Source organism: Lissotriton helveticus, chromosome 11, assembly GCF_964261635.1.
Source record: "Lissotriton helveticus chromosome 11, aLisHel1.1, whole genome shotgun sequence".
NCBI classification, from domain to species: Eukaryota; Metazoa; Chordata; class Amphibia; order Caudata; family Salamandridae; genus Lissotriton; species Lissotriton helveticus.
Genome location: NC_136072.1, coordinates 859,579,693 through 859,605,808, shown reverse-complemented (window position 1 = coordinate 859,605,808; position 26,116 = coordinate 859,579,693). Strand labels below are relative to the sequence as shown.

The 26,116-nt window shown below is 44.4% G+C and overlaps 1 protein-coding gene across 5 annotated transcripts in view; it reads right to left on the bottom strand.

Annotated features, from left to right (window-relative positions):
• TAOK3 (TAO kinase 3) overlaps positions 1–26,116 on the bottom strand; it is a 1,265,547-nt gene that overhangs the window by 1,008,499 nt on the left and 230,932 nt on the right. For all 5 annotated transcript variants that reach the window (XM_078667094.1, XM_078667097.1, XM_078667098.1 and 2 more), the window contains one exon: positions 10,813–10,916. The gene's annotated coding sequence lies outside the window, so the exon portion shown is untranslated. The remainder of the gene's footprint in view (positions 1–10,812; positions 10,917–26,116) is intronic.

The following is a 26,116-nucleotide window of genomic DNA, read 5'->3' as shown; positions in this document are numbered from 1 at the left end:
ACATCTAGATTCCAGACCACTAGGGCTTACTGAGGAGCGTCGAATGTGTATGAGCACATTGCTCAATACATTAGTGTGATTAAGTGTCTGCTCGTGCCACACATGAAAAGGATCTCAAGAGTATGGGAGGATGGCAGGACTGCCGGGTAACAGGGCCAGGAATGCCTAGCCATCTCAGTCAATCCAGTGTGTTGCAGGAATTGAAACTGGCCCAGTCCAAACTCGTCCTGGGCGTTCTCAAAGGAGATGAAATATTTATTGGGGTAAAGCGTTTGCCACTGATCGCAGCCTCCCTCCTTCCAAGTCTGAAAGGACATAATAAGTGACATCTGCCTGACGGGCTTAAGAATCCATATTGGAAGCTTTCTGTGAAATGGTGCGAGGCCCAGAACAGCCACCACGAACCGTTGCCACACTGCAAATGTCTCACATGGAGTATGTCTTGGTGTGTTCTTTCCCTCCAATAGCAACTCAAGGAGACGTCCCGTCTCCACCCCGCCTCCAGTAGCCATGTTTCCCAGTTAGGGCTCGTATCAAGCCATCTAGCTGCATATTGCAGCTGGGCTGCATAGTAATAGAGATTCAAGCGCAGGACCTCCAATCCACCCAATGCGTAAGGCCTGGTCAGTGTAGTCCATGCTGCTCTACTGCATCTACCTGCCCAGAGGAGCAATGCAAGGAGTGAATTTAACTGGCAGAACACTGAAGTCAGAATGGGGCACATAGAATTTTGCAGTGTGTACAGACATCTCGGTAAGAGAACAATCTTTGAGATGGCTAGCCTGCCCATCAAGGACAGGGGTGTCGTGTTCCAAAAAGTCGCTGATTTCTTAAGACAATCTACGACCCTGCCCTTATTAAGTGGTAAGTGTTGCATCCCACTATGGGCTATCCATGAGAGTGTGTACTTAAACGGCGCAGTCACCATTCTCATCCTATTACAAAGCTTCATGGGGACAAGTCAATGCCATACACCAGAAAGAACAGCTGCAAACAGGGAAGGGAAGAGAAAGCAAGTCAACCCTTACAGGTACAGAGAAAGGAATCAATTGAAGAACAAACATTGTTTTAAGTAAGTGCATGCTAAAGTAAAACTCAGAACTTCCCACAGCGATAAATAAACAGAGTCTCTATACAAATTATTCTTACAGATGATCACTCAGCAAACGTTAGAAAAACAAGAAAGCAGAAGTGATTCTCTATCTGGGCCCTAGGGCAAAACCATTGAATTTCCTCCGTTATAGTTAGCTATACTAACTATAACTCGAGCGCCCGCAATCCACTGCTGATGATGTCAAATATTACAACATTCATGACATGGTCAGTGACATCACTGATGACATCTCAAATGACATCACTGATGACATCATCCACGTGACAATCAGATACACCTCATCATACACTAGTATAACCTTTCATCACTCACCATAAAATATAAACTACCATTTTTGAAACCATTGACACACCAACACAAGTTTTTAAAAACCCACTCAGTGATTTGTAGATCTACACACACATCTAAACACTTACCTATACATTCACTCATACATGCTGACAAAGATCAATAGAACAATATTAAATATACTTATACATCTATATCAACATTACAGAGCAGCACATATCCTACTCACTTATACAGTCATCCTACTCACTTCTGGAAATAATTGATCATACTTACATTTACTCATCTACACACTTCTACAAACATAACTTTACTTATTGATATAGAAAGTAACTCATACTTAGTGTGTTATAAAATCACTATTATAAGTATACAGTTTTCCATACATTTAGTCAGACAACCACTGATTCTTATATATACTTATTTATATACACCAACTGTCACATACAGTGCCTTTTATATTTCAACATTGTTAGACATGTATCATTGAGAAATATACTCACTCATCAACACACCCATAAAGAGATTCACTCCCCAAACAACTGTTTCCGCATGCAGTCTTAACATCATATACCTACTAAATCAACTATTTACACATCTTTGGACAGTCACACACCTCCCACCCAACCACATACACATTCACTCTCCCATACAAATACTCACTTAACTAATTAAAAACTAATATAGAGTTTCACATAGGCAGTAACCAACTTATGCAGTTGTTTACACAACAAGAGACAGAGTAATACAGATATTCACACAGTTTAATCACTTTCACATATATTTAGTGAGACACTTTAAATTAGGCACTTGCACAGTCAATCACAGTACTACGAAATGCTCCGTCCAGACACTTATACATCCACTCAGTCTTCAATACAGATTCCTATATATAGAATACTTTTTTTTAATATGGAAGAAACCACATTCACTGGATGATGTCATCAGTGATGTCATTTGAGATGTCATCAGTGATGTCACTGACCATGTCATGAATGATGTAATATGTGACATCATCAGCGGTGGATTGCGGGCGCGCGAGTTATAGTTAGTACAACTAGTATAACTAGTACAACTAGTATAACGGAGGAATTTCAATGGTTTTGTACGAGTGTAATGTCCAGCTAACTGTAACACCCCTAAAACCTATGACTTTTCAGTGAATATATATATATATATATATATATATATATATATATATATATATATATATATATATATATATATATATATATATATATATATATATATATATATATATATATATACACACATACACATATACACACACACACACACACACACACACACACACACACACACACATGCGTTTTAACTTGCACCAACTGGCACAGCAACCCCCTGGGATTTTGAGCACTTCGTAGGAATTGGCAGCAGCTCCTACTTCAGGATTGTACAGATAAAGAACTCGTAACACCATAATGCACTGAGCATACGCCCGTGGGGCAGGACTGTAAACACACCAAAAATGCTTGCATGCTGCCCTCCCACCTAAGCCATTACCTTGGAAGAAGGGCGAGAGGACGCCCGAAACGCGTAGGGATTGAATATGGAATAAACGTGCTATGCGGAAGGAACTTGTTAAACGAGCAGCATGGCATGAATAAAGATATTTACACACCGCGTGGGGGCCTTCAAGTTTCGGTGTTTTCCTGTGGATTATATAGCGGCCTGCCTGGTCGCGGAGAGGCGGTTCCAGCGCAGCTACTCATGCAACGCAGATGGAGCGGTGTGTATTCTGAGAGGTGAAATATGCAGCGCGTTTTAACTTTCACCAACTGGCACAGCAACCCACTGGGATTTTGAGCACTTTGTAGGAATTGGCAGCAGTTCCTACTTAAGGATTGTACAGATAAATAACTCTTAATACCATAATGCACTGCGCATACGCCAGAGGGGCGGGACTTTAAACACACCATAAATGCTTGCATGCTGCCCTCCCACCTAAGCCATTACCCTGGAAGAAGGGCGAGAGGATGCCCGAACACGCGTAGGGATTGAATATGGCAGAAACGTGCTATGCGGAAGGAACTTTGCTGGTGCCAGGTATTTAATTTATTTTATTTTTCAATACTGAAAAGGTGCATGCCTCAGACGCGTTTCGGACACGGGGCTGTGTTCTTGTTCACTCAACACACATATACATACATGTGAAGACGAAAATACACTTACCAGAGCCCAAGAGGACTATGCAGCAAGTAGCAGAGTGAAAACTATTCTACATAATAAGTGCCCTTATGTAAGAAGGAACAGGAAAACAAGCATGAGAATATAGCAAGACAAAAAGGCATACAAGAGACTGAATGAAGCTGGACAAACAGTAGGTGCCTAATAACTGCAGTGAACACATGAGAAAGCAATCAAGGAATAACGGGAGAATGAAAAAGACAAGATAAGAACAAGTTTACACAACAAGGTAGGTGGGGCAAGCCTGTAGACTAAATATGTTAGGACAAGCACGGGGATACTAGAAACTGTAGCAAGCAAGGGTGGAATTGAAAAGCAACTAGAGAGAAAATGCACTGGGCAAGTAAAACAAGCAGAGTGGTGAGCCGATACAGGGACAAGGAAAATAAATGAGTAAAGGAACAACAGAATCAGACATTGGAATCCAAGACAGGAAGGAAATGGAAATGGTAGCAAGAACAGAATGAACAAAGTAGGAGCAAACTAGCAAGGGGTCAGATAGGGGATGCACCTGACTGGAGACAGAAAAACATGCAATGCAGCGCAGAAGGAAATCTGCAAGCTGCACTGGAACAGCAATCAGACTCTGGCGGAAGTAAGGTAGGGATTGGTCAACAAACTGATAAAAAGAGCTTTGGTACACAGAGGTTCAAACATTAACGCATGCACAAGGAATTTGAGGCAATAGTATCTTATAGATGGTTCCAGGAAGCAACAAACTCAGGGTGGCGTCACATGATTGGGCTGCACAAGTCTAGCTAAAGAGGGAGGTGGTGTGTGTGTGTGGGGGGGGGGGGTGCGCACGTGTGTTCTTATACGAAAGAATCAAGTGCTTCGACAGCAGGACTAGCACTACTAAAAGTATTGCACCGTTGTGGTCGGGTTTTCATGAATGCTTGACAAAGCATTCTGAGGTGTGTTGTACATGGAAACAACATTTTCCTGTGCGTTGAAAATTGAAATGGTACGCAGGAAGAAGTCATTGGGGACTGTGGATGAGTTCTATTGATTATTTCTAGGCTACAGTTGGTCTGTGTGCAGTGTCCCCCAGAGGCGGGCAGATGGAGTCGTAACACACCCACTACCTGGTGAGGGATAAAAGATCTTCTCGGTGTGTGGGTCAATGTCCCTGGACTGCTGGGTAAGTTCAGGGCTCCCACCCATGCCAAGGCATTAGTAGGCCACGCCAACGTAGCTGGAGCTGGACATTAGGCTTAGTCTTAGCCTTAAGAAAATAAATAGCACACAGCTCTATGTTCAGGAAACACCACAGGATACCCTCACAAGTGCTTTTCGATATACCAGTTCCACGTGCTTAAGTACGGCTCGAGCTGATATTCATAATCTTCGTTACTTCCACAGAAGCGTAGAACAATCCTTACCACACCTTCAAGCACACAATATAGCAACAAAGCAACATAGTTGTCATTTGTTCAGATGCATCTTTATAGTTTAAAAATCCACGCACTGGTAGGTTGGGACAGGTATTCCTCCAAAGAGAGAATGCTAGGTAAAGCAGGCTTTACTAGGTCACATGTTGTATTGCAGGAGTTGATACCTCCTTAGTGCCATACAGGAGGATTATGCCCCGGTTGCTCTGACAAGAAACTGTGCGTATCCTAGCTAGGCAAGTTTTGACAAAGAAGGATTAATTTTATGTTTCTTGTCAGTTCTGTGGGCAGCATTAATTTTTCTTCTTGCAGAAATACCATTTGCCCAAAGGATAATTGTGATCAGTTGCAGGCATATCGCAACGGCAGGTGTAAGAGTAAAACCACAATCCACAACTCAAACATTTCCATTTATTTTTAAATAAATAGAACACAAACGGATGGACTTAATTCACGCCAAGGACAAGAAAACATCACCCCTGTGTACAGCTAGTACAGCACAAATTACCGATTAGCAGTCACGGGTGTTATTGGTCAGAGGGAAAAGTTCAGATTTCACCGATACCAGAGCACACGAAGAGTATGACTGAGGCACAGCATTTGTACTGTAATTGAACTATAGGATTAGAGCCCCTCAAGCAGTGCTAAGAAGGAAAACCAAAAGGGAACTTCATGGACACCTAAAAAATTATGGGAATCTTTAGACTTCTGCGCATCCATATAAGGAGCGGAAACAACACAGACACGTATTCTCAGTTAGCAAAACCACTGAAAACTACGTACGCATACACTACTAACAGAAACCTTCAGAAGATCTCACTGCTACAAAGCAACGGTTTCAAACCTTCAACAGTCAACACCCACCTCGTATGATAACGAGCCTTCGCACTGCTTGTGAAGCCTTGAACCTTGCACACATTACATTACAATCTCTTCTGAACGAAGATTACATTCACAAGACCTGGCTTTTCACTCAATGACACGAAAAGCAGTAAACTACAAAAGGACAGTGCAATCTATATAAGAAAACAGCTTACGGCATTTATGTTTTAAAGATGTTTTGTCAGTCTTTCCAAAAATCAACCAGAAAGTAAAGAAGGGCTGGAGAACATTAAATGTGCTTGAAACACTGCTTTGCTCTAATCTAACCAATTTTGAGGTTTCTGTTGGGCTGAGAACACACTACAGCTCAAAGTATGCAAAAGGCTATCAAACAGTCAACACAGACTTGCTTACATTGAAGAGGAGACCAGAGACCTATACAAAAACACACGTAGAATACACCGCACTAAAGAGTAGAATGCATTTTCATGATCCGCAACTATGGTTAATTTGGTTAAACTTTAATACAGGAACTGGTGCATTTTAAAACTGATACATTAAAATGTTTGAAAGTTTGAACATTTGAACAGAATATATCTCAAAGGCAGATCTCGTATGTCCGCTGCCACGTGATCATTTATGTATAAGTTACTATTTGGATAAAACATTGATTAATGCAACATTGCTTAAATATGTTAAAACGTTTGTGCCTCTCCTTACTAAGAGCAAAAGTTGGAACGCCTTTGAGGAAATATAAACCAGTAATTGTGATACCTCCCTATTTATATATAAAATTTCTAGGCCATATGGGATCTAAAAGCTTCAGATTTGTATGGAGAAATGGTAAGAGTTTGAGGAAATAACAGTAGGGTGATCCGAAGTCTAACTGATAAGTCTTGTGAAACATGGAGTTAGTCTAACAGTTGTACGTTTCACCCAACACGAACAGGGATACAGTCTAACGAGGGCATGAGGGAGAGGGAGAGGGAGGGAGAGAGAGAGAGAGAGGGAGGGAGAGAGAGAGGGAGGGAGGGAGAGAGAGGGGGAGAGAGGGAGGGAGAGAGAGAGAGAGAGGGGGAGAGAGAGGGGGGAGAGAGAGAGGGAGAGTGAGAGAGAGTTAGAGGGAGAGAGGGAGAGAGAGAGAGAGGTGTGTGTGTAATATAGTAATATATTAATTTATTTAATCTGTTTTCTTCCGTTTTATGCATTCCGTTTAGAGGTTTCTACTGAGTGTCTGTTGCGTTGGCTAATCTGGAATTCAATACACCTCCATTAGAAACGTTAAACAGGCCTTCCCACACCCTCACACACAACACAGCTCCATTGTCTTACAGTTGTCAAAATGATGTTCTCTAATGGTATATCTGATCCCTCCATCACAACCATCATTCGGAGACCGTCCCTACTGCCTACTCACACCACTGTACCAACCACTGAACAGAAATGCTGGGAAAATGATGCTTCCAACTGCACTCCGACCCACACAAATATACAAATATCAATGCTCAAAAATGCCACAGAAAAATATTTAACAGTACACCTGCATCCTCACCCTCAAGTGCACAATACAATAGACACAATAGGCATTGAATCTTTAGATTATGTTTACAAACAATATTACCACACACCTTCACAATACTACTTCAGAAGTTACAACAGAAGACATAAGATAGACTACTTGATCTCTTGTCCACTCAACTCATGCAACAGAGGCATATACTTTGACCATGTAACCACACAACCCATTGTTAAAATGAAATAAACAAACGTCCTGCAGCTAACGGGTTCAGACCCCAACACAGGACAACAAACGAAACCTACAATAACCACTACCATCAAGCAATAAGCAGAATATTGTTTTGTATTGTAATTGCATTTCTATAGCGCTTACCCCTGACAAGGTGTCGAAGCGCTTTTCGACAAGTAGCAGGCTACTCCAGAACCCATAAAGGATTAGTGGTGAACTAGTTTAGTGAAATATGAAAGTAATTTGAGCAGTGCATATGTTAGTCTGTTATTTTGATTGGAAAAGAATAGTGGAGGAATAAAAGAGGGAAGGGCCTAGAAACCTTTTTTTTTTTTTGAGTTTATAGCCGTAGGACAGGGATTTGGGATGAGTAAAGGGAAGAAGGAGGGGAGTTAGTATAGGGAAATAGGGAAACAATTTTGAGTGGTGGACATGTTCATCTGTTATTTAGATTGAAAAGGAATAGTGGAGGGATAGAGGAGGGAAGGGTCTAGAATTTTCATTATTATTATTATTTTTATGTAGATCAGGCACAATTTTAGACTTTGGGTGGTCAATGTGGAAGCTCAAAACCGTGCAGAAAGGCATGCTATGAATTGCAAACATAGTACAAAACGATACTAATGGCACAAATGAACTATTAAAATGATGACAACGTGCCAAAAAGAAAACAAAACCACAAATTACATAGAACAGGCTAGTTTATTCATTGTCTTTATCTAGCACTACTGTTTACAAGGAAAGGGAATTAGACAAACCAGGACAAAACTTAAATGGGGCAAATCAAATAATCTGACCACTTGAACAGATCAACAGGCAAGCCACTGGCATGTATCTATAGATGTTTTAGGGTGACGAGACCAGGGAGAATAAAATGAATAGGCAGGTGTGCTGAAACGTAACATCTGCTTAGTTCGAACAGAATGGAGCCAGTTGTTAATTACTTGCATTCATATATGTATTCATAATTGTTAGGTCGTCATCGCCCTGTACTTCACACAGCTGAAAGTCAGCGTAATCTCCATCTACCTAGTAAGGTCTCACTCGTTTTGTTTGCTTTAATGTCATGGGCTGCCTGCTGCATGAAGTTTGGAGCACCTTTCTCAGTATAAATCTACCCAAGTTACATGTATTAGTTTGTGGAAGCTTATTGTTTAAGAGACAAAGTCTCAAATAAACAAATAAGTGAGCGGATTGTGGAAGTGACATAGAATTGCCGGTGGCAGCATTAAAGAATTAATGTAAATAACTAAATAAAAGCATCATGTCGCCTGGTCTTAAATAAGCCTGGGCAGAGTTTTACTCCTCAGAACTCTGCGAAGTGCCAGAAAAACTCTGCAGCAGTCCGCGGAGTTCCACCATTGGCGTAGTCTGTTAAGTCGCACGGCTCATACAGATTTTTCGGGCCTGGATTTTGTCCTGCGCTTTAAAATCAGCGCAAACGGCTCTACGTGACGTGCCAGAGGACGCTACTGCTTTCTGTCGGCTCAATTAGACATTCTACTCTGGCGGCAGCTTCCTCAATGCGAATGGCAGATTTTTCAATGCGACGATTGCGTCAAGCCGCGACCGCCTGCGATGTGAAATCTCACTTGGAGGAGGTCTAGAGCGTGATTCTTTTCTCGCGAGCGCTCCCCAACTTACCGATATCTAGCTGCTCAAGAGAAAAAACTCTGCTCTGCGTCACTTTGCAGAGTTTTTCAAAACACCGCGCGGAGTGGGCAAAACTCCGCAAACTTCGCCGGCAGAGCGGAATTCTTTGCCACCCCCTAGTCTTAAAGCTGCTTTACCCTCAGTCCCTTACAGACGTTTAGGCACAGAAGATTCCCTGCTCATTGTGGTCTATTTCTTTAATGCTACTTCCAGCAGACCGGGTCAATATCTGTACCACTGTTTATACTCTACATAGAACACTGACGTGACAGGCAAAACTTGCATTCCAGGGTCAGGGCAGCTAAGTTTTGGATCAATTAACTTCAACAGCAGAACTATTTAAATGACAATACAGTAGGAAAAATATTGAGTATGGATAATTACATTCTAAAAGGGTGTTGTACCCCTGCATAGCACAAGGGCGGTAGTAAGCTTCAATTTAAAGCAATTAAAATCCTCTGCGCTACAGGGTTAGGCAAGTAATGGCACTTGCAGTTATAATGTTTGATGTCCAAGGCGCAGGAATTCTGACACTATGTAAATATGCCAAGCCACCATGTCAAGCTAAGAGGAGGGAATGGCCCCACTGATACAGTCACTCCACCCACACAACTGCCCCAAAGCAATATGATGCAGCAGGCGGTGACATTCCAAGCAATTTTCTCTAAATCCAGAACCCTCTCCAGAGCAATCCCATTCCTCTGACATCTTATGAAACTATAGTGATTGAGGACGGTACGTGTAAACAGGAGGCAGAAGCTAATTTACTTCCCAGATTGATTATAACTACAACCAAATTAACTGGTCACTAGCCTGACTATGGACCAACTGTACATCACAAATCTCCACAGAAACCTCTCAGCTCAATGATGCCACAGATAAAAAAATAACATTCAACACCCAACATCACCCACACACACCATTAAAAAATATATATTTTCAAATCGGATCTGCAGTCCCCCCCCCCCCCCTGCAGCCTGAATTTCAAATAAAATGGAGTTGGGTGGGAAGAGATTATATAGATGAGAACCTAGACCAATCCATGGTCACTTTCTATTTCAACCCTTGAGTGTTTGAAAATAGAACCTACCTATTTTTTGAGTACCTGGGGACACACCCTCTTCTCACAGGAAGACTTACATAAACATTTGAGATGCACATGTTTGGCAGATGACAAATTTCAGTCGGATACCCAGTGTGAAGGAGGGATCAGAAGCATAACTAAAGAAGAAGTCTTAGAAGCTATTGTCATGAAGAGTTATGGAAAGGAGAACATAAATGGCATACAACCCTCTATCCTAACAATAGGGCACAATGGGGCACCATTAAAAATAGGGAAAAAACTTTGTTTCAAGGACCCACAGATACAATTAATCTAAACTATAGAAGCAATTTAAGCAGCTTTTCCTTTTGGTGTCATGTATTACGCTTGTGCTATCTAGATGACCTTTTGCTTGGTGTTGGATATTAGGAATAATAGACCCTACTGGAGGGTGGAGTTGACTGAAAACTGCCCTTTCATCAATTTCGTTATTAACGTAGGTATTCACAAAGTACTTTTTTTTGCAAAAAAGAATATAAATAAGTACCTGTTTCACGGATCAGGATGAACTTGAAGAGAGCAAAGTCTATTGAGGTGGTGAAGGTTTGCACACGTCGTTTGGTTCCCCGTCGTGCCCAAGTATCAATCACACTGCATAACAACAAAAAACAAGTTAATGAAAAAGTGACTTCATGCGGATACGCTTACACAAGAGCTTCGTCTATATTGGTCAAAACAAAGGAAGTAATGAAAATCCATATAAAGAAAGTGCAAGTGCTTTTAGAACTCAGCTTTGAGGTATGTGTTGAAAACGTGTTTTTTAAAAGTTTTTTTTTACTAAACTGGCCTGATACAAGACAGTAAAAAATTAAGCAGGAAGTAGCAGTTGAACCAGTGATCCAAATATCATTCTGGGAGGCCTACAATGTTACTGCTGTTTGGGATGTATGCTACAGGCAATGGCCAGCACCACACCTGCAGCTTTTACAGTCCCTAGCACCGGGAAGAAATGATCACTTATCAGTATTCCTTTTAAGAGCCTGCAGGAGTGTGAAATAAAAGCACATGTTTGATCACAAAGTGTCCATACCCGGTGAAACTACTGTGTAGGTGAGATTAAATCACTGCGAGTAAGACATCCAGAATCCACTTAACTCTGTGCTATCTGATGAAACGTCAAGGAAGAATTTTACAAAGGAATCCAATCAAGACACAACTGACCTACTCACTGACTCTTAGGTGGAGGCCAAGGACATACAGTGCATGATATATCATACTTAATATATTTATTTTTTATGTAATATTACTTGTGTTATTCTATCTTGCAAACTTGTTCTTGGAGGGCTTCAGCACACTCTACATAGATGAAGAACATGCATATCAAATACAATGCAATATACACAAAGAAGCTTCTATCTTGACTTCGCAAACTTTTTTCTTCGATTGGTTTGTCCTTGATTAACTCTCTCATATGTTATGTGCCTCAATCTGAAAGAACGTATCATTTACTCAGTCCTAAGGAACACACCACATGAGCAACCTAACAACTAGGCATTAAAACATCAACTTTTTTTAATGGACTGCCATGATATGGACTAATAAGTAGGTGGAATTTAACAATATTAATCAGCAGGAGGAGTTTGCCTGGCTTCAAGATGGCCACAGCCTGAGTAAGCTCCCGCGACCGATCCGACAATGCTGCAGGTATTGGAATAACTGAGTAATCTACAGTGCTAATCGCAAGACTTCGCAGGAGCTAACGCTCCTGTACTGTATCCCACCATCGCCAAACCAGTCAACCTATTTTTGGCAAGGTTACACCGAAGATTGTGATTGGCAGGGGTGCAGCTTACCACGTATGGTGCAGCACTGTCCTCCGGCATGGAACAAACTGCCGAGTGACTCTGGGTGTTTGCGGTTTCCAGGACTCATGGATGTGTGCGACTGCGCCATCTGGGAGAGAACCAGTGATCAGGATTGCCGACGGGCAAGGCACAGAGACTACTTTGTCCGCAACTGTGGGCATGACTGGTGCCCCCGATCCAGTGCCGGCTGAGGCCTACCTGCATTCCTGGAGCCCTGAGAACTTTGGCCTACGGCTGTGCGCACCAGCGGCAGCGGCTGTGTGCGTGCTGGGGTCCTGGCCGCCCCAGGTGACCACTCAGCATTTGCGTGCTGATACCCAGCGTCCTCTGGGATATTGAAGTGAAAGGCACCAGTGCAGTGAGGCAGGAGCGTGACACAAATGCTTTTCGGTGCACAGGTTAATTTTTCCACTGTTAGGCCAGACTCCCAAGCCCGGACCCATTAGTACGTTCATCGAAGACACTATTCCCAAACTTACGGCACCATTCGGCCTCACGGAGGGGGTCACACAAGGACTTCCCCGATAGACATTCCATTTACCCCAGACCTGTTCTCAGTTCCCGGGACAACCGCTGCTTTCGTAGACAACTTTTTCTGCCACCATGCACCAATCCATGTCTTTTTCCTAGTCTCGGAGAGTTGGTGCGGTGGGTGCTCACAACAAGCGGGCAATATTACGTTTGGCAATCATCATCCCTAAGGTTACCCAGGATAGTTCCTTGCGGCTCAGATCAGTAGCCGTCCATATGCATAAAAGACACTACTTAAGCGAGGATGACAATTATAACCCACACATTTCTTGCATGCAGTGCACTATGGCATTCCAGAAACCTCTCACCGCTGAACATTCCCATAGTATTTGATATAAAAGTGCTCTTCCTCCCACACAGCCTACAACAGCTAGAGTCCGAGCCTCTGCCCATCTTAACCAAGGTACTGCAGGAGAGATAGGATTTATGGAGAATCCGGAGTTGAAGAAGTCTAAACCTTGCATACATGGCCACCTCCTTAGAAGAGACTAGGGATCCTGGCCAGTCATCTTCTATTTCACCCAAATCTATGTGCCATTGTTCTCAAAGACAGAGGAGGGGGATCAGGGGAGCTATTGATTAGCTTTTGGTAGGTAAGGGAAATTGCCTTATGGTCCATTTGGTCCATTACAATCATGTCCCCTAATAGAGATGTGTCTGGGAGCTAGGATAATTGCCAGGACAGCAAGTCTTAGTTGAAGGTATTGAAAAGTTTCCAATGTTGCCAGGTCATATTCCTGCTGCAAGGAGGTGAATGGAACCACAAACCCCCTCTACCATAGGTCTCCCACTATTGAGATTCCTATAAGATCCCATCTGTAAAAGCCTGGGCACTTACACAGAGTACCTAGCCTCTCTGAGTCCCATAGCAGTGTGGCTTGGGTAACCATTGTGAGAAGTTGGCCCGGCATATGATGTCCACTATTCTAGTGGGCACCTTGCACCATTACAAATGACCCTTATTGATGGGAGGTTTAAGACAACCTTTGAATTTGGCAGCAGAACTTCCTGAGGCGGAAAGCCGGGGAGTCGGCGGCGCTTTCTTTGTAAAAATTGCAGATTTAAATTTTTTTTAATTTATTCTGTTTGGTGTATAAAATTGATTTTTAATCACAAACCTACTTGTAGGGACACTCCAAGGGCCGCACTTGTACCCTGGACACCGCGCAGCCGATTAGGCGCTGTCGCGGAGGTCCGGCATTGTCGAGCCGACATCTTGGGGGAACTGGAGAGTTGGCGCTCCAGTAGCCTGGCCCCTCCTGCCCTCACCGGTATTTAATTAGCGCTATTGACATCGCACGTTTGAATTTGGCAGCAGAGCTTCCTGAGGCGGAAAGCCGGGGAGTCTGCGGCGCTTTCTTTGTAAAAATTGCAGATTTTACATTTTTTAAATATATTCTGTTTGGTGTATAAAATTGATTTTTAATCACAAACCTACTTGTAGGGACACTCCAAGGGCCGCACTTGTACCCTGGACACCGCGCAGCCGATTAGGCGCTGTCACGGAGGTCCGGAATTGTCGAGCCGCCATCTTGGGGGAACTGGAGAGTTGGCGCTCCAGTAGCCTGGCCTCTCCTGCCCTCACCGGTATTTAATTCGCACTATTGACATCGCGCGTTTGAATTTGGCAGCAGAGCGTCCTGAGGAGGAAAGCCGGGGAGTCTGCGGCGCTTTCTTTGTAAATATTGCCGATTTTAAAAATTTTAAATATATTCTGTTTGGTGTATAAAATTGATTTTTAATCACAAACCTACTTGTAGGGACACTCCAAGGGCCGCACTTGTACCCTGGACACCGCGCATCCGATTAGGCGCTGTCGCGGAGGTCCAGAATTGTCGAGCCGCCATCTTGGGGGAACTGGAGAGTTGGCGCTCCAGTAGCCTGGCGCCTCCTACCCTCCCCTCCCGCCCGTACTTCCTAGAAATGGTTAACCTTACTCGCCCGCGCAGCGGGGGGGGGCGCAGCGGGCGCGCCAAAGGCAAGCCCGTCTGCGTCAGTCCGCGCCGGGACCGGGCCCAGGGCCACTACCCCTGTGCATTTTCCACAAACTCAGAGGAAGTATAGGTACTCTAGTCTTGACCTTCGCTCGATGAGATCTATAGTCAGTTGTCCACTTATTGAGCTACACTAGGAACCCAAAAACTGTGCTTGTTGTTCTCAGAACTTTGCCTTTTCACCTATCGAGGGGTTGAGTGTGTCTCATTTTCAGTCTAGTAAATCTGATTGGAAACTTACTATTATTAAGGCTGGTCTGATAAACGCAAGGTCACTGGTAAAACATAACACTCATACGGCAGAATTAATTGATTGCCAAAACCTGGATCTACTGTTTATTACCGAGACATGGGCTGATGTAGCCTCTGACCCAGATCTGGCCTTGGCTGTCCCAGAGGGTTTCTTTATATACAGAGCGGAAAAACGTGGGGGTGGTTTAGCAATTATAGCCAGAGACAGATTTAGGGTTAAGAGTTCTGATAAAGGCAGCAATTCAAATTATGACACGTTAATGTTCCAAATTAAGATCACCAATAACTTCACTTTTAATGGCCTATTAATTTACAGGCCCCCTAATGCAAAGATACCATTAATTGAGTTACTCAGCCCTTTCATAGAATCTAGTCTGATAGGTCCCGATTACACTATTTTGGGGGATTTTAATCTACATCTGGAGAAAAATGCTGACCCTTTTTCTAGATACGCATTCCGCTGGTCACACCTTGGACGGTATTTTCACTTCTTGTCAGGGCTTAAATAAAGTTGCCACCCTCCAGGTCCCATGGTCTGACCATAAGGTGATTACTTTTTCATTAGAAATTAAGGAAAATACCGGAAGACCCGTTGAAATGCTGAGGAATGCAACCTATTCTGACTGGTCCAAGATTGACTCTCAGACTCTCCTACATAATCTTCATGTATCTTACCCAGATCTTGTCTCTGGCAGCAATAGAGCCTGTGAACAACTTAACGAGTGGATAAACACTGCAGTTCAGGTGGCTGTCCCTTTAAGGAAAGTCACTTTTAAAAGGAAAACCCCCTCACAGCCATGGTTTTCGGAAGCTTTTAAGGCTCAAAAACAGAACTGCAGAAGAGCTGAGAAAAAATGGAGATCAAATTATGATGCTAGGCTTAAAGAAGAGTATAAAATGGCTTTAGGTACCTACAAAAAATTAATTATTACGGAGAAAAGCAACTATTTCGTGCAAAAAAATCAATGATTCAAAAGGATCTAGTAAGGCACTGTTCTCCACCGTTAAGAAACTAGCAAAAATTGCTAATAATAGTTCAGAGACAATGACATCAGAATTCTGTAACACATTGCGTGAGTTCTTTGTTAACAAAGTATCTTCGGTTTTTAATTCCTTTAAGAGTCACCATTCAGGCAACTTAGATCAGGCTTCTTCGGACCCAATAAAAGCAGCTGAATGTTCGACGCAGATCCCACTGTTCCAATTCATTCCACCCACAATAGAACAGATTGTGCAGGAAGTGAACACCATCCACTCAGGTAGTCCAATGGACCCCTGTCCACCCAAAGTAATGCAGCTCTTTCCTGAGTTGTTGAGCTCATTGTTGGAGAAACTTTTTTCACAAATCCTAAAATCTGGGATTTTTCCAGATGTTTGGAAAATTATATCTGTAAGACTGCTCCTAAAAAAAACGAATTTGGATAGTGAGGAACCTGGCAGCTATAGACCTATAGCCAGGATTCCATTTGCAGCAAAAGTCCTGGAAAGACTATTAAATAAACAGTTGTCCAGATATCTGGTGGAAGGTAACTGGTTAGATCATTCGTAATTTGGATTTCGGGAGGGTCATGGGACGGAAACAGCTTTACTGACCGCGGTGGAAGAACTCAGGAGTGTGTTGGATGATGGAGGGAAGGCCGCCTTGGTGCTATTAGATCTATCGGCGGCCTTCGATACGGTCAGTCATGAGACACTCCTGATCCGTCTGACAGAGGCAAGGGTCCATGACTCGGCCTCAGCCCTCCTTGCCTCCTATCTGTATAATAGAACTTTTTCAGTTGAGCTGGGAGAGGCAAAGTCCAATTCATTTAGCTCACCTTGTGGGGTACCCCAGGGGTCCTCCTTGAGCCCTACCCTTTTTAATTTATATGTGGCTCCTTTGGCTGAAATTATAAGGGAATGTGGCTTCACTCCAGTGTCGTATGCTGACGACACCCAGATAGTGGTGTCCATCAGTAAGGAGGTGAACGAGACGGCAAAAAAATTCAAATACTGTATGTCACAGGTCAGCCAGTGGATGCTGGATAATTGCTTGAAGCTGAATGGGGATAAGAACGAAGTGCTGCTACTGGGAGACAATTCTAACATCTGGTCCCCAGCCTGGTGGCCCGACAGCTTGGGCAGTTGTCCAGATCCAGCAGAAAAAGTGAAAAATTTGGGTATGATCCTTGATACCAAACTTTCATTTGACGCCCAAGCTAGCAAATTGGCATCCTCAGTCTGGTTTATTTTGAAGATGGTTAAAAAATGACTACCTTATATACCAGATGACACTCGAAAGACGGTAGTGACAGCATTAGCTTTATCTAGATTAAATTATGGGAATGCTTTATATGTCGGGGCGAGAGTACAGACTCTATCCAAGCTACAACGCCTACAAAATGCAGCTGCAAGGTTGGTACTTGGCATTCCCAAATATGAGCCAATTGCTCATAAATTAAAAACCTTACACTGGCTTCCAATTGCAAAAAGAGTACAATTTAAATCATTGTGTCTGGCATACAAGGCTGTTCAGGGATCAGGCTCAAAGTTCTTGAGAACCAATCTGAAATTGTATGAACCTTCCAGATTGCTCAGATCGAGCCAATTGAAACTAATTAGAGTCCCGAAAATCAGACGGGCCAATTGGGGTGGAAGAAGCTTTTTGTACATACAGCACGGGCTTGGAACCTGCTGCCACTCACGATAAAAAACTGCCCATCTCTAGGCTCATTTAGAAAAGCAGTGAAAACTTGGCTTTTTACTGCAGTCCGTTAGGTGGCCCGTTTCAGAGAGGACTGCTGTCTGTCATAAGCGCCAAGACGCCTTCGGGCATTTGCGCGCTATATATGTTGACAAATTAAATTATAGAAAGCTATCCTAGTGGTAGCTGTGGAGAGCAGCCTTCAGGCTAAGTCTTGAAGGAATTTAAAGCAGCTTGTTTTACCAGTCTATAATCCCCAGAATTATCAAATGAAAGGAGATCTACACCAGGTATATATCAAATATATATGTATTTATTCTAAACACAACCCCTCTAGTCTCGTTATGAGGCTAGAGGCAAAAGTACAATACAAGAACTTAAATAGCACACAGTAAATTAGCACAATATACTTTTTGCCCTAGGGGCCTCACAAACCATATACTAAGTAAGCGGTATAAGGACCACATGAGGGATAGAAGTTAGGCCTAGGGCCCATAGAACCGCTGGGGCAACCAGGAACCACCCAAGGTAGGGACGCTGGAGACCCACGGGGGATGCGTGCAGTGTCTAAACACAGCCACGAATCACAATTGAGTTCTATGGCGAACGTTAAAGTTACAAAGTTAAAGATTAGGGACACTTAGGAGTGGACTACGGTGGAACCCCTTCAATACTGGACACTTCGAGAGGCAAGACCCACAGGAGCACCGAAGTACTCGTGTTACCACCCAGGGAAGCCGGGTGCATAGGTGTCTTTTTGTGTCGGGTTTCGTCATTGTTTCCAATGGAAAGCTGCAAAGAAGTGCTGCAGGCGACCAGGAGAAAAGTGTCCGGATGGATCCACGGGTGGATCGGAGATCTGAAGAACCTGAAAGCAGAGGGGACAGAGTCTAGGTCACTAGCCAGTGACCAGGATGGCGACAAGAGGATGCCATCCGATGTCGGGTGCTTTCAAGTAAAGTAGCTGAAGCTTGACTCTTCAGCCATGAGGACCAGAAGGCGTCGACGACAACCAGAAGCTGGATTCGAGCTGTCCCACGTCGGATGTCAAGTGCTGCAGCATCGGTATCCTGATTGGACCCAACAAGCCTTGGCAACCGCAACCCACGCAAGATGACAAGATTGGCTTCGGTACAGACCAGCAAGGTGTGAGGGATTCACCCTTTGGATGGGGAGTCAGGGCACGTCTGAGCAACCAGGGAAGCCAAGAAACAAAGTAGATTCCTTCATGGGTGGGGACCCAATAGCCAACGGACTAGGGATCGTGAATGCGCCTCGAGTGGAGATGCTGAAAGCGGGCCCACGGAACACCCGTAGAGTGTAGGCCCACAATCTTCTATGCAAAAGGTGCTCAGGGTTTGGACTACAAGTAGCCCAATGCATAACTTCGGGAAAGCTCGTGAAGTCGATGCACTAGCAAATGTGCAGGATGTCCAGGAGTTCCGGACCCACGTCTTTCGTGATAGCTACAGGTCTCAGCTTCGCTGGGGACTCATGTCAGCCTCGGAGATGTCTGGAGGTTTGTGTCCTTTGTCGCAGATTCTTCGGAATCCGGCAGGAGCCTCGAAAATGCAGACCGGCAAGATGCTTCTTTGGCGCCTGTTTGAACAGGGGAGTCACTCCTTGACCCCAAGGGAGATTTCTTCCGTCTTCCAGTCGATATGGAATGTCGAAGGTCCAAGATTTCTTCTTCAGAGTTTCGTGCAGGGTAATCTAAAGTCCTAGGGACCGGGTTCCTATACTTATACTAAGTTTAGGGGTTGGACTTAACTCTAGGGTCCCACCTATGGGAGGACCTGGGGAGGGTGTGGTTACACCCCTTCCCATTTGTCCAGTTTCGCGCCAGAGCTGGGGCTGAGTGTCCCAGCAACCGGTTTGAACTGGGAAATGCACGGGGACACCTTGTGTGCCCCAGGCACTGACTGAAAAGAATTTACTGAATGCAACCCACTCTGCCCCAATACACTAAAGCCAGTCTGGGGAGGTGCTGGCACCTCCCTGGACAGGAAACCTATTGTCCAGGCCTCCCCTGCCAGAGTTTCGTCCAGCAGCAGGAGGTCAGGCTCGTGTCTGTGGCAGCAGCATCCATTTTGTGATGCTGGGGCTCTTTTAAACTATTACCGGGGAAGTGAGTGTGTACATGTCTTCTCCCTCTAGAAGGGTGGAATGATCCCCCGCTGCCAGAACTGGCAGGGGGGGAGGGGGGCGTTAGTATTCCAAAGTGTTTGACACCAAACACAACATGTTTTGCTAAAGCCAAACCAAAGTTAGCATTAACCGCGAGGATTATAATGCACTTAAGAGTATATGGTATAGCCATATCACTGAACAGCTAAAAGGAAGGGATGGAAGGGATTCCGAAAGCTGCAGAGGGGCTCTGCTCATGCTAGTGCACCCTCTCACACAAAACCAAGTACTCTGCCTTCAGGATTGTCAAGGCCTGCCATAGGAGTGACTTATAGGTTAATATGTGTCTGTTTAAAATGGTAGTTATAGGTATACTATATCTAAGTAAGGGCTGCTTACACCACCTTATCCAGGCTGCAAGTGCAGACCTGTGGTGCCATTTTGGAAGCCTTCCCAGGGGTGGCATAATACATGCTTCAACCCCTGGTAGGTCTCTGGGATACCTATGCCCTTGGTACCTAAGGTACCATACACTAGGGATTCACAAGGGTAACCCAGTAACCAATCTAGCGGGTACCTAATGTACAGGATATCAATTTAGAGAGAGAACAGCTAGGCTGTGGCCCTGATTAGCAGGGCCACAGCCAGACTAAAGTCGATAAACCAGTGAAACACAGCAAAAAGTGGGGATAACCATAGGAAGCAGATCCTACTCTCCTACAACCTTGTCCTGCCAACCCAACATTGAATGCACTGAGTGCCAGAGTTGAACCGTGTGTTCTTTTGGTCCCGTAAGATGGAGGCATTTGGCAGGGGGGGTATACCGTGTACGCACATATCCTCCAGGATGTAGGACATACCTGTCCATTCAATATGCGAGTAAGTCTTGAAGCCGGTGCATTGATGGATGACTGCCACTTGCGCAGTTCAGTAATATTTCTGGATATCAGGTAATGCTATCCCCCCCACCTTCATACCACCCTGTGTCAATTTTCCTCGGACTATTCACGGGGCCTTCCTGTCCCACAGTAGAGCTCTAACCTAACCTTCTTTGGCCCTAAAGTAAAACCCCAAGACCAGGGACGGCGTATTTTGTAGAGTGTAGAAAAACCACGGAAGGGCCATTATTTTTAACAGGGCGGCCCATCCAAGCAAGGAAAGAGGCAGTAATCTCCTATGGCGAACGTCTCTCTGCAGTCACTTCTGTGGGGTTTGAAGCTTGTGGGAGCACAAATGATCTGGGATTGTTGTGACATATGTCCTGAGACAACATAAGCAGTCTTTCACCACCTATGACGCACAGTCTGATGGTAGGACTGGAGTAGGGCCGCGCAGGACGTATATAGTGGATTTTATTGAATTAATTGTTTATACCGTATACCTGCCAAAATTGGTGACTATATTCAATATTCTATTAATGGAGGAACGTGGTCCTGTGGCATAAAGGAGCACATCATCAGCATGCAGGGATATTCTGTCCTCCCAGTCCTCAGCCCAACATAGTCCCCGCATCAGCAAATCTCCCCGAACCCAGTTTGCCAGAGGCTAGAGAATTAGAGCAAAAATTAGCACTAAAAGGGGGCAAACATGCCTGGTTCTGCATCAGAGGGGAAATACATTTGTTGTTTATTTTTAACCAAACAGTTCTTATTATGAACAATTATTTAGGAGTCCCGGGGCAAGGATGGAAAAATGTAAGTTTGATCCCTGTAACAAGAAGCAGAACTGTTGCCACTGTGAATTTAATTGACTGCCTATGGACCAGTAACATTCACGATGGGTCTACATCTCCTCTCAACCATTTGATGGGATTGGCTCTAGATGTTCCTGCAGGATTTTCTGACCGTTACAAAGAATTAATTCATTTTGTTCCAAGTTGAGGCTAGAATTTCGGTATAGGCCTACACATCAATGAACTGAACCATTTTGCCCAACTTAATTTTTAGCCTACAATGTCACATTCCTTCATACACAGAGCTTTTACATTTTTAAATTTTGTTTTGTGTGTTTATATATAAAATGTATTAATCTGTTAACATCATTTTCTTTTCTAAACGGTGAAGGACATCCGAAGTAGGCGTAGCAAACCCCAGCTTAATAACCACTTGCCTGGGTCATCAAACGATGTGTCTAGACTGCACTAATCACTTCACCTTTCAAGAATGTTAACGCCAATAGGGCAGATGCAAAGTAAGGACTACGCTACTAGTGGATTTTTAAGCTTAGTCTTTGCATTTCTTTTCTTGGTCCTCTCGTTCTTTGAGCACGTATTACTTTTCCCTAGCCCCCATTGCAAATATCTTCTTTAATCAGTTTTCCAAAGATTGTCATTTGCTGATTTCGAACGTGGACAACAGCAGAATGATAGAGACAGTCTGGGATTTGCAGCTAATGCAGCTGTGTCTTGATACATGTGCACAGGCGAGCTAAAGTAAGTCCAATACAACAACCTTATGGCGTGGTGCTGCACTTCTAGGCTGTCTGGTGGCAAGGATAACCCCAAGGTGTAAGACGGCAAATCACTTATCCTAGTGGCTCATGGTTGACACTTAACACCTTTGTCAGTGAATTGCCCCCTCCAAGAAACAGCTAACAGGGACAGGGGGATGGGTCCTGGTGAAACAAACTACAGAGTAACGAGTAACGTGCAAATAATCATGGCTACAGACCAAGAACATGAAGATGCATTTCCTGACTGTAACAGTGGGAAGATCAAACCGATTTCAACGACCAACGAGAGCACAAGCAACTAACTCGCCTTTTCTGGTTATACAAAAAAAGGGGAGGGCATGCTGGTCTACGATGTGTGCCCTAATGACTCTAGTCTATTTTTCTGAAATAAGGATATTTGTTTGGTCCACTCTCCTGGGTGCTTTCAGAATAACAATAATTGGAAACACAATATGCTGCATACCTGAATTTCAGGGAAGATCATGAAAACTCTATTGTCGTTGCAATCTAGAATTGCACACGCGATTATTCATTTCACACTAATGAAATCATCTTCTGCAGCTACAACCTCCTTATCACGGCTCGACTTCACAGCCAAGAGCTGCTTCAGCTCTGATCACAGCGCCCACTCACCACTTTGGTAAAGTGTAAAACTTTTTTTTTCTACGCAGTAAGAGTGATGTGTAGTAAAAAACAGCTTCAAAACAGCAAGGACAAAAACCACTGCCAAAAATTCAACAAATATTATGACACTCTAAAAAGTGCACACGACTTCACGCAAACGATGCCTGTGAGTACTCCTATTTTTTCAAAGTGGGGAGTATGACACTGATGCCTTGGTTTAAAGGCGACGTCTCAAGTACTAGGTAAAGAACGGAGACAGAATGAATCCAGAGTAGAAGGATATCGTAACATGGAAGTTAAGTTTGGATCAGTTAACAGATATGTTTGACACAGCGAGAGAGAAAAGGAAACGCGAGGAGGGGAGGAGAGCGAGAGATGGAGAAACAAAGATGAGAAGGGAGAGTATGCAAAAAAAGTAAACATATTCAGTACAAATAAACACAGCACAGCACTTAGAGAAGCAGGTAAACTGCATTTATCTCGGCGAAGATATCACTGTACCGCTACAGGTTTCAGCAAATAGATTCACAAGGAAAGAGAAGGAGAAGGTGAAAAAGCCTTCAAGATCATTACAGAGTAGGAACTGTTGGAGCGTTCGTATAAGTGAAATGGATCCTAGTGTCACAAGATCTCTTAATTGGAAGTTGATTTAGCCAAGACCATCTGATATAGAAAGTTAACCAACATGCATAAGAAAAACAAAGGGAGTGCCCAAAACTGTTCTCATGTTTAGGTGAATATGTATGTCTTTGTCTCAAACTGATAGGCATCTGTGACTAAATGTCCCCCAAATTGTAAAGGGTGGACTACATTTTCCTGAAAGGGACAGCTGAGGGACTGCCCCAAAATATTCAAACGCAAGAGTTTCCTTATATGCTATCTCACTGACTACTAATGTAAACTCTATGCAAATGATCTCTCTGCCTTTTTCCTTCTGGTCAGTTGTTTCCAGCAACTACTAAGATGGAAAGCAGGCAATTTTAATTACATTTACACGTCAAAGCTGAGGTCTAAGTTTAAAAGGGGCAAAAAGTTCAGATCCTTAAAAATGACAAAGCCAGTTTACTTTTATGAAAAACGTTGTTTTACCTTTGGTGGGAGGTATAAAGGAAAGGCGCTTTTTGGGGGGGAATGATGCCTCTCCGTTAACCAGTAGGTGGGAAAGGTGCATCTCTAACACAGTGATGGGGGATGAGAGTGCTTCTATAGAGTACAGTATGGGGTAAAGGTACTGCTGCAATGAAAGGTACGATAGAAAGGTGTTTCTCACAGGAGGTATAGTTTATTTTAACCAGTATGGAGTAATAATGCTTCCCCAATAACAATCCATCGATCAAAACGTTATATAGGCAACAAGAAACAGCCATAAAAACACAGTACAGAAATAACTATCATCACATAATTACAAATTTACATAAATGCATAAAACGAGAGAATATAAAAACACATCTTAAAATTATTAATACATGGTTAGAAAGTCATAAATAAGATGGGTTTGCAATTTCGCCGAAGCGGAAGCCGCAGCCACAGTGCAGAGCAGAGCGCCAGTGGAGCAAAGCGGAGCAAAAGGAAACGCTACTGCTACTGAGAGACGCCGAGAGAAAGCTGCGTCAGCCGCGGTTCAGCCTGGGTGTCTGTGCCCCCCCCAACCACCTGTGGACCTGGCAGGAGACGTTGCCGGAGGAGTCAGCAAGGTGAGGTGAGCGCTGCTCCGAGCGACCTCGCCCCTCCTCTGTGAGTGTCCAGAGGAGAGGAGTGCATGCACACGCTACAGAAGCCTGGCTGCAGCAGCGGCTGTAGCGAAAGTTGTAAGGCTGTAAGAGGAGCCGTGGGGAGTGGGATCCCTTGAAACCACCAGGTACCGGCTATCTGCCGTGGGCTTCTGGACCCTCCGAGACCCTCGCTGACTCTGGTGCCGTGAGCCGCGAGCGAGTCGCGGTCCCTGCTGGAGCCAAGAGCCGCAAGCGAACCCAGCCTCTCCACGGAGCCGGATTTTCACGGTGGTGATAGGAATAGTGAGAGACCGAGGTGGCGCCAGAGAGCAGAGCCAGAGAGACGGACAGAGAGACAGACCGCCGACCAGAGCGGAGCAGGAGCGGAGCGGGAGGCTTGCCGCCAATACCACGATCTAAAGAACCCCCTCCAGCCCACCGGCCCATCGGGCCCCCGCAGCGCGACCCGCAGTGCAGCAGGCAGTCCAAGCGGCGGTATTAAACCCGCAACCTGCAGCGACAACCAAAACAGAGACCAAGCAGTCGGGTCTCTCTATAGCGCGGAGCGGAGAGGAGCAGGAGGCTCGAAGGTAACTCCGCGACCGAGAGCTACCCCGCCCGTTCGTCAGTCAGGCCCCCCGAAGTGCAGCAGGCAGCCCAAGTGGCGGAAATTAGCCCGCTATCTGCCGATGACAATCAAAATGAGACCAAGCACTCGGGTCTCTATAGCGATAACGCTGTGCGTGGGTGGCCCCAGCGGCGAAGACGGCCTGCATAGTTAAAGACCCGCTGTTGATCGGCGGAGAGGAGTGGAGGGAACCGAGGAACGGATCGAAGTGGACCGGAGAAAAAAGAGAAGACCTGGAAAAATACTCCGATGTGCCAGTGTTACACCAGCATCAAAGTGGCTTGAAGCACCAGAGTAAAGCCCCAGAACTGGTGGACTCCGGGACAGGAGACTGCCAATTTGAACGGAAACATCCTGCAGTAGGACGGTGAGAGGGGCTCCTGGGACTCGGGTAAAGGGGTGGTGGTGATTTGAGCGGTCAGTACCACCATACCCCGCCCCAACGACCCCCCCAAAGCGCCCTACGCCTCCAAAGAGTACCCACACAACTATTTAATCAACGCCTACAGAGATTCTATCCCCTCCTTATACCTCCTGATAGTACGTGGGGTAGTCCAAAATAACCCCCCCCCCCCGAGAAGGCGAAATAACAACCGCCCCAGGATAAGGTAATGGCTTACAAGAAATTGAGGTCGCGAACCATTTTTATGAAACGAATGGGAACTGAAGAGGCAATCAGAAAGTCCTATAATAAAGCGGTGAAAAGTGGACGGATAACAACGACTCCGGCAATAACCAATTATTTTTCCTCTCTTACCATCAAAGGTCAAATAGAAAGTCAACCGCAAAAAGAGGGAACAAAACCAGAGTCGAAGGAGGGTGGAGAACATAAACTGGGAACTCCACAGTATGAATCAGGTGATCAAAACCTAACAAACTCCGTATTTGAACCTGAACAAAAAATCAGTCCATTAGTTAAAGAGGAATTCCCCTTGGAATCTGACTCATCTGGCCTAACTACTCCGAGTTTATTAATTATCCAAC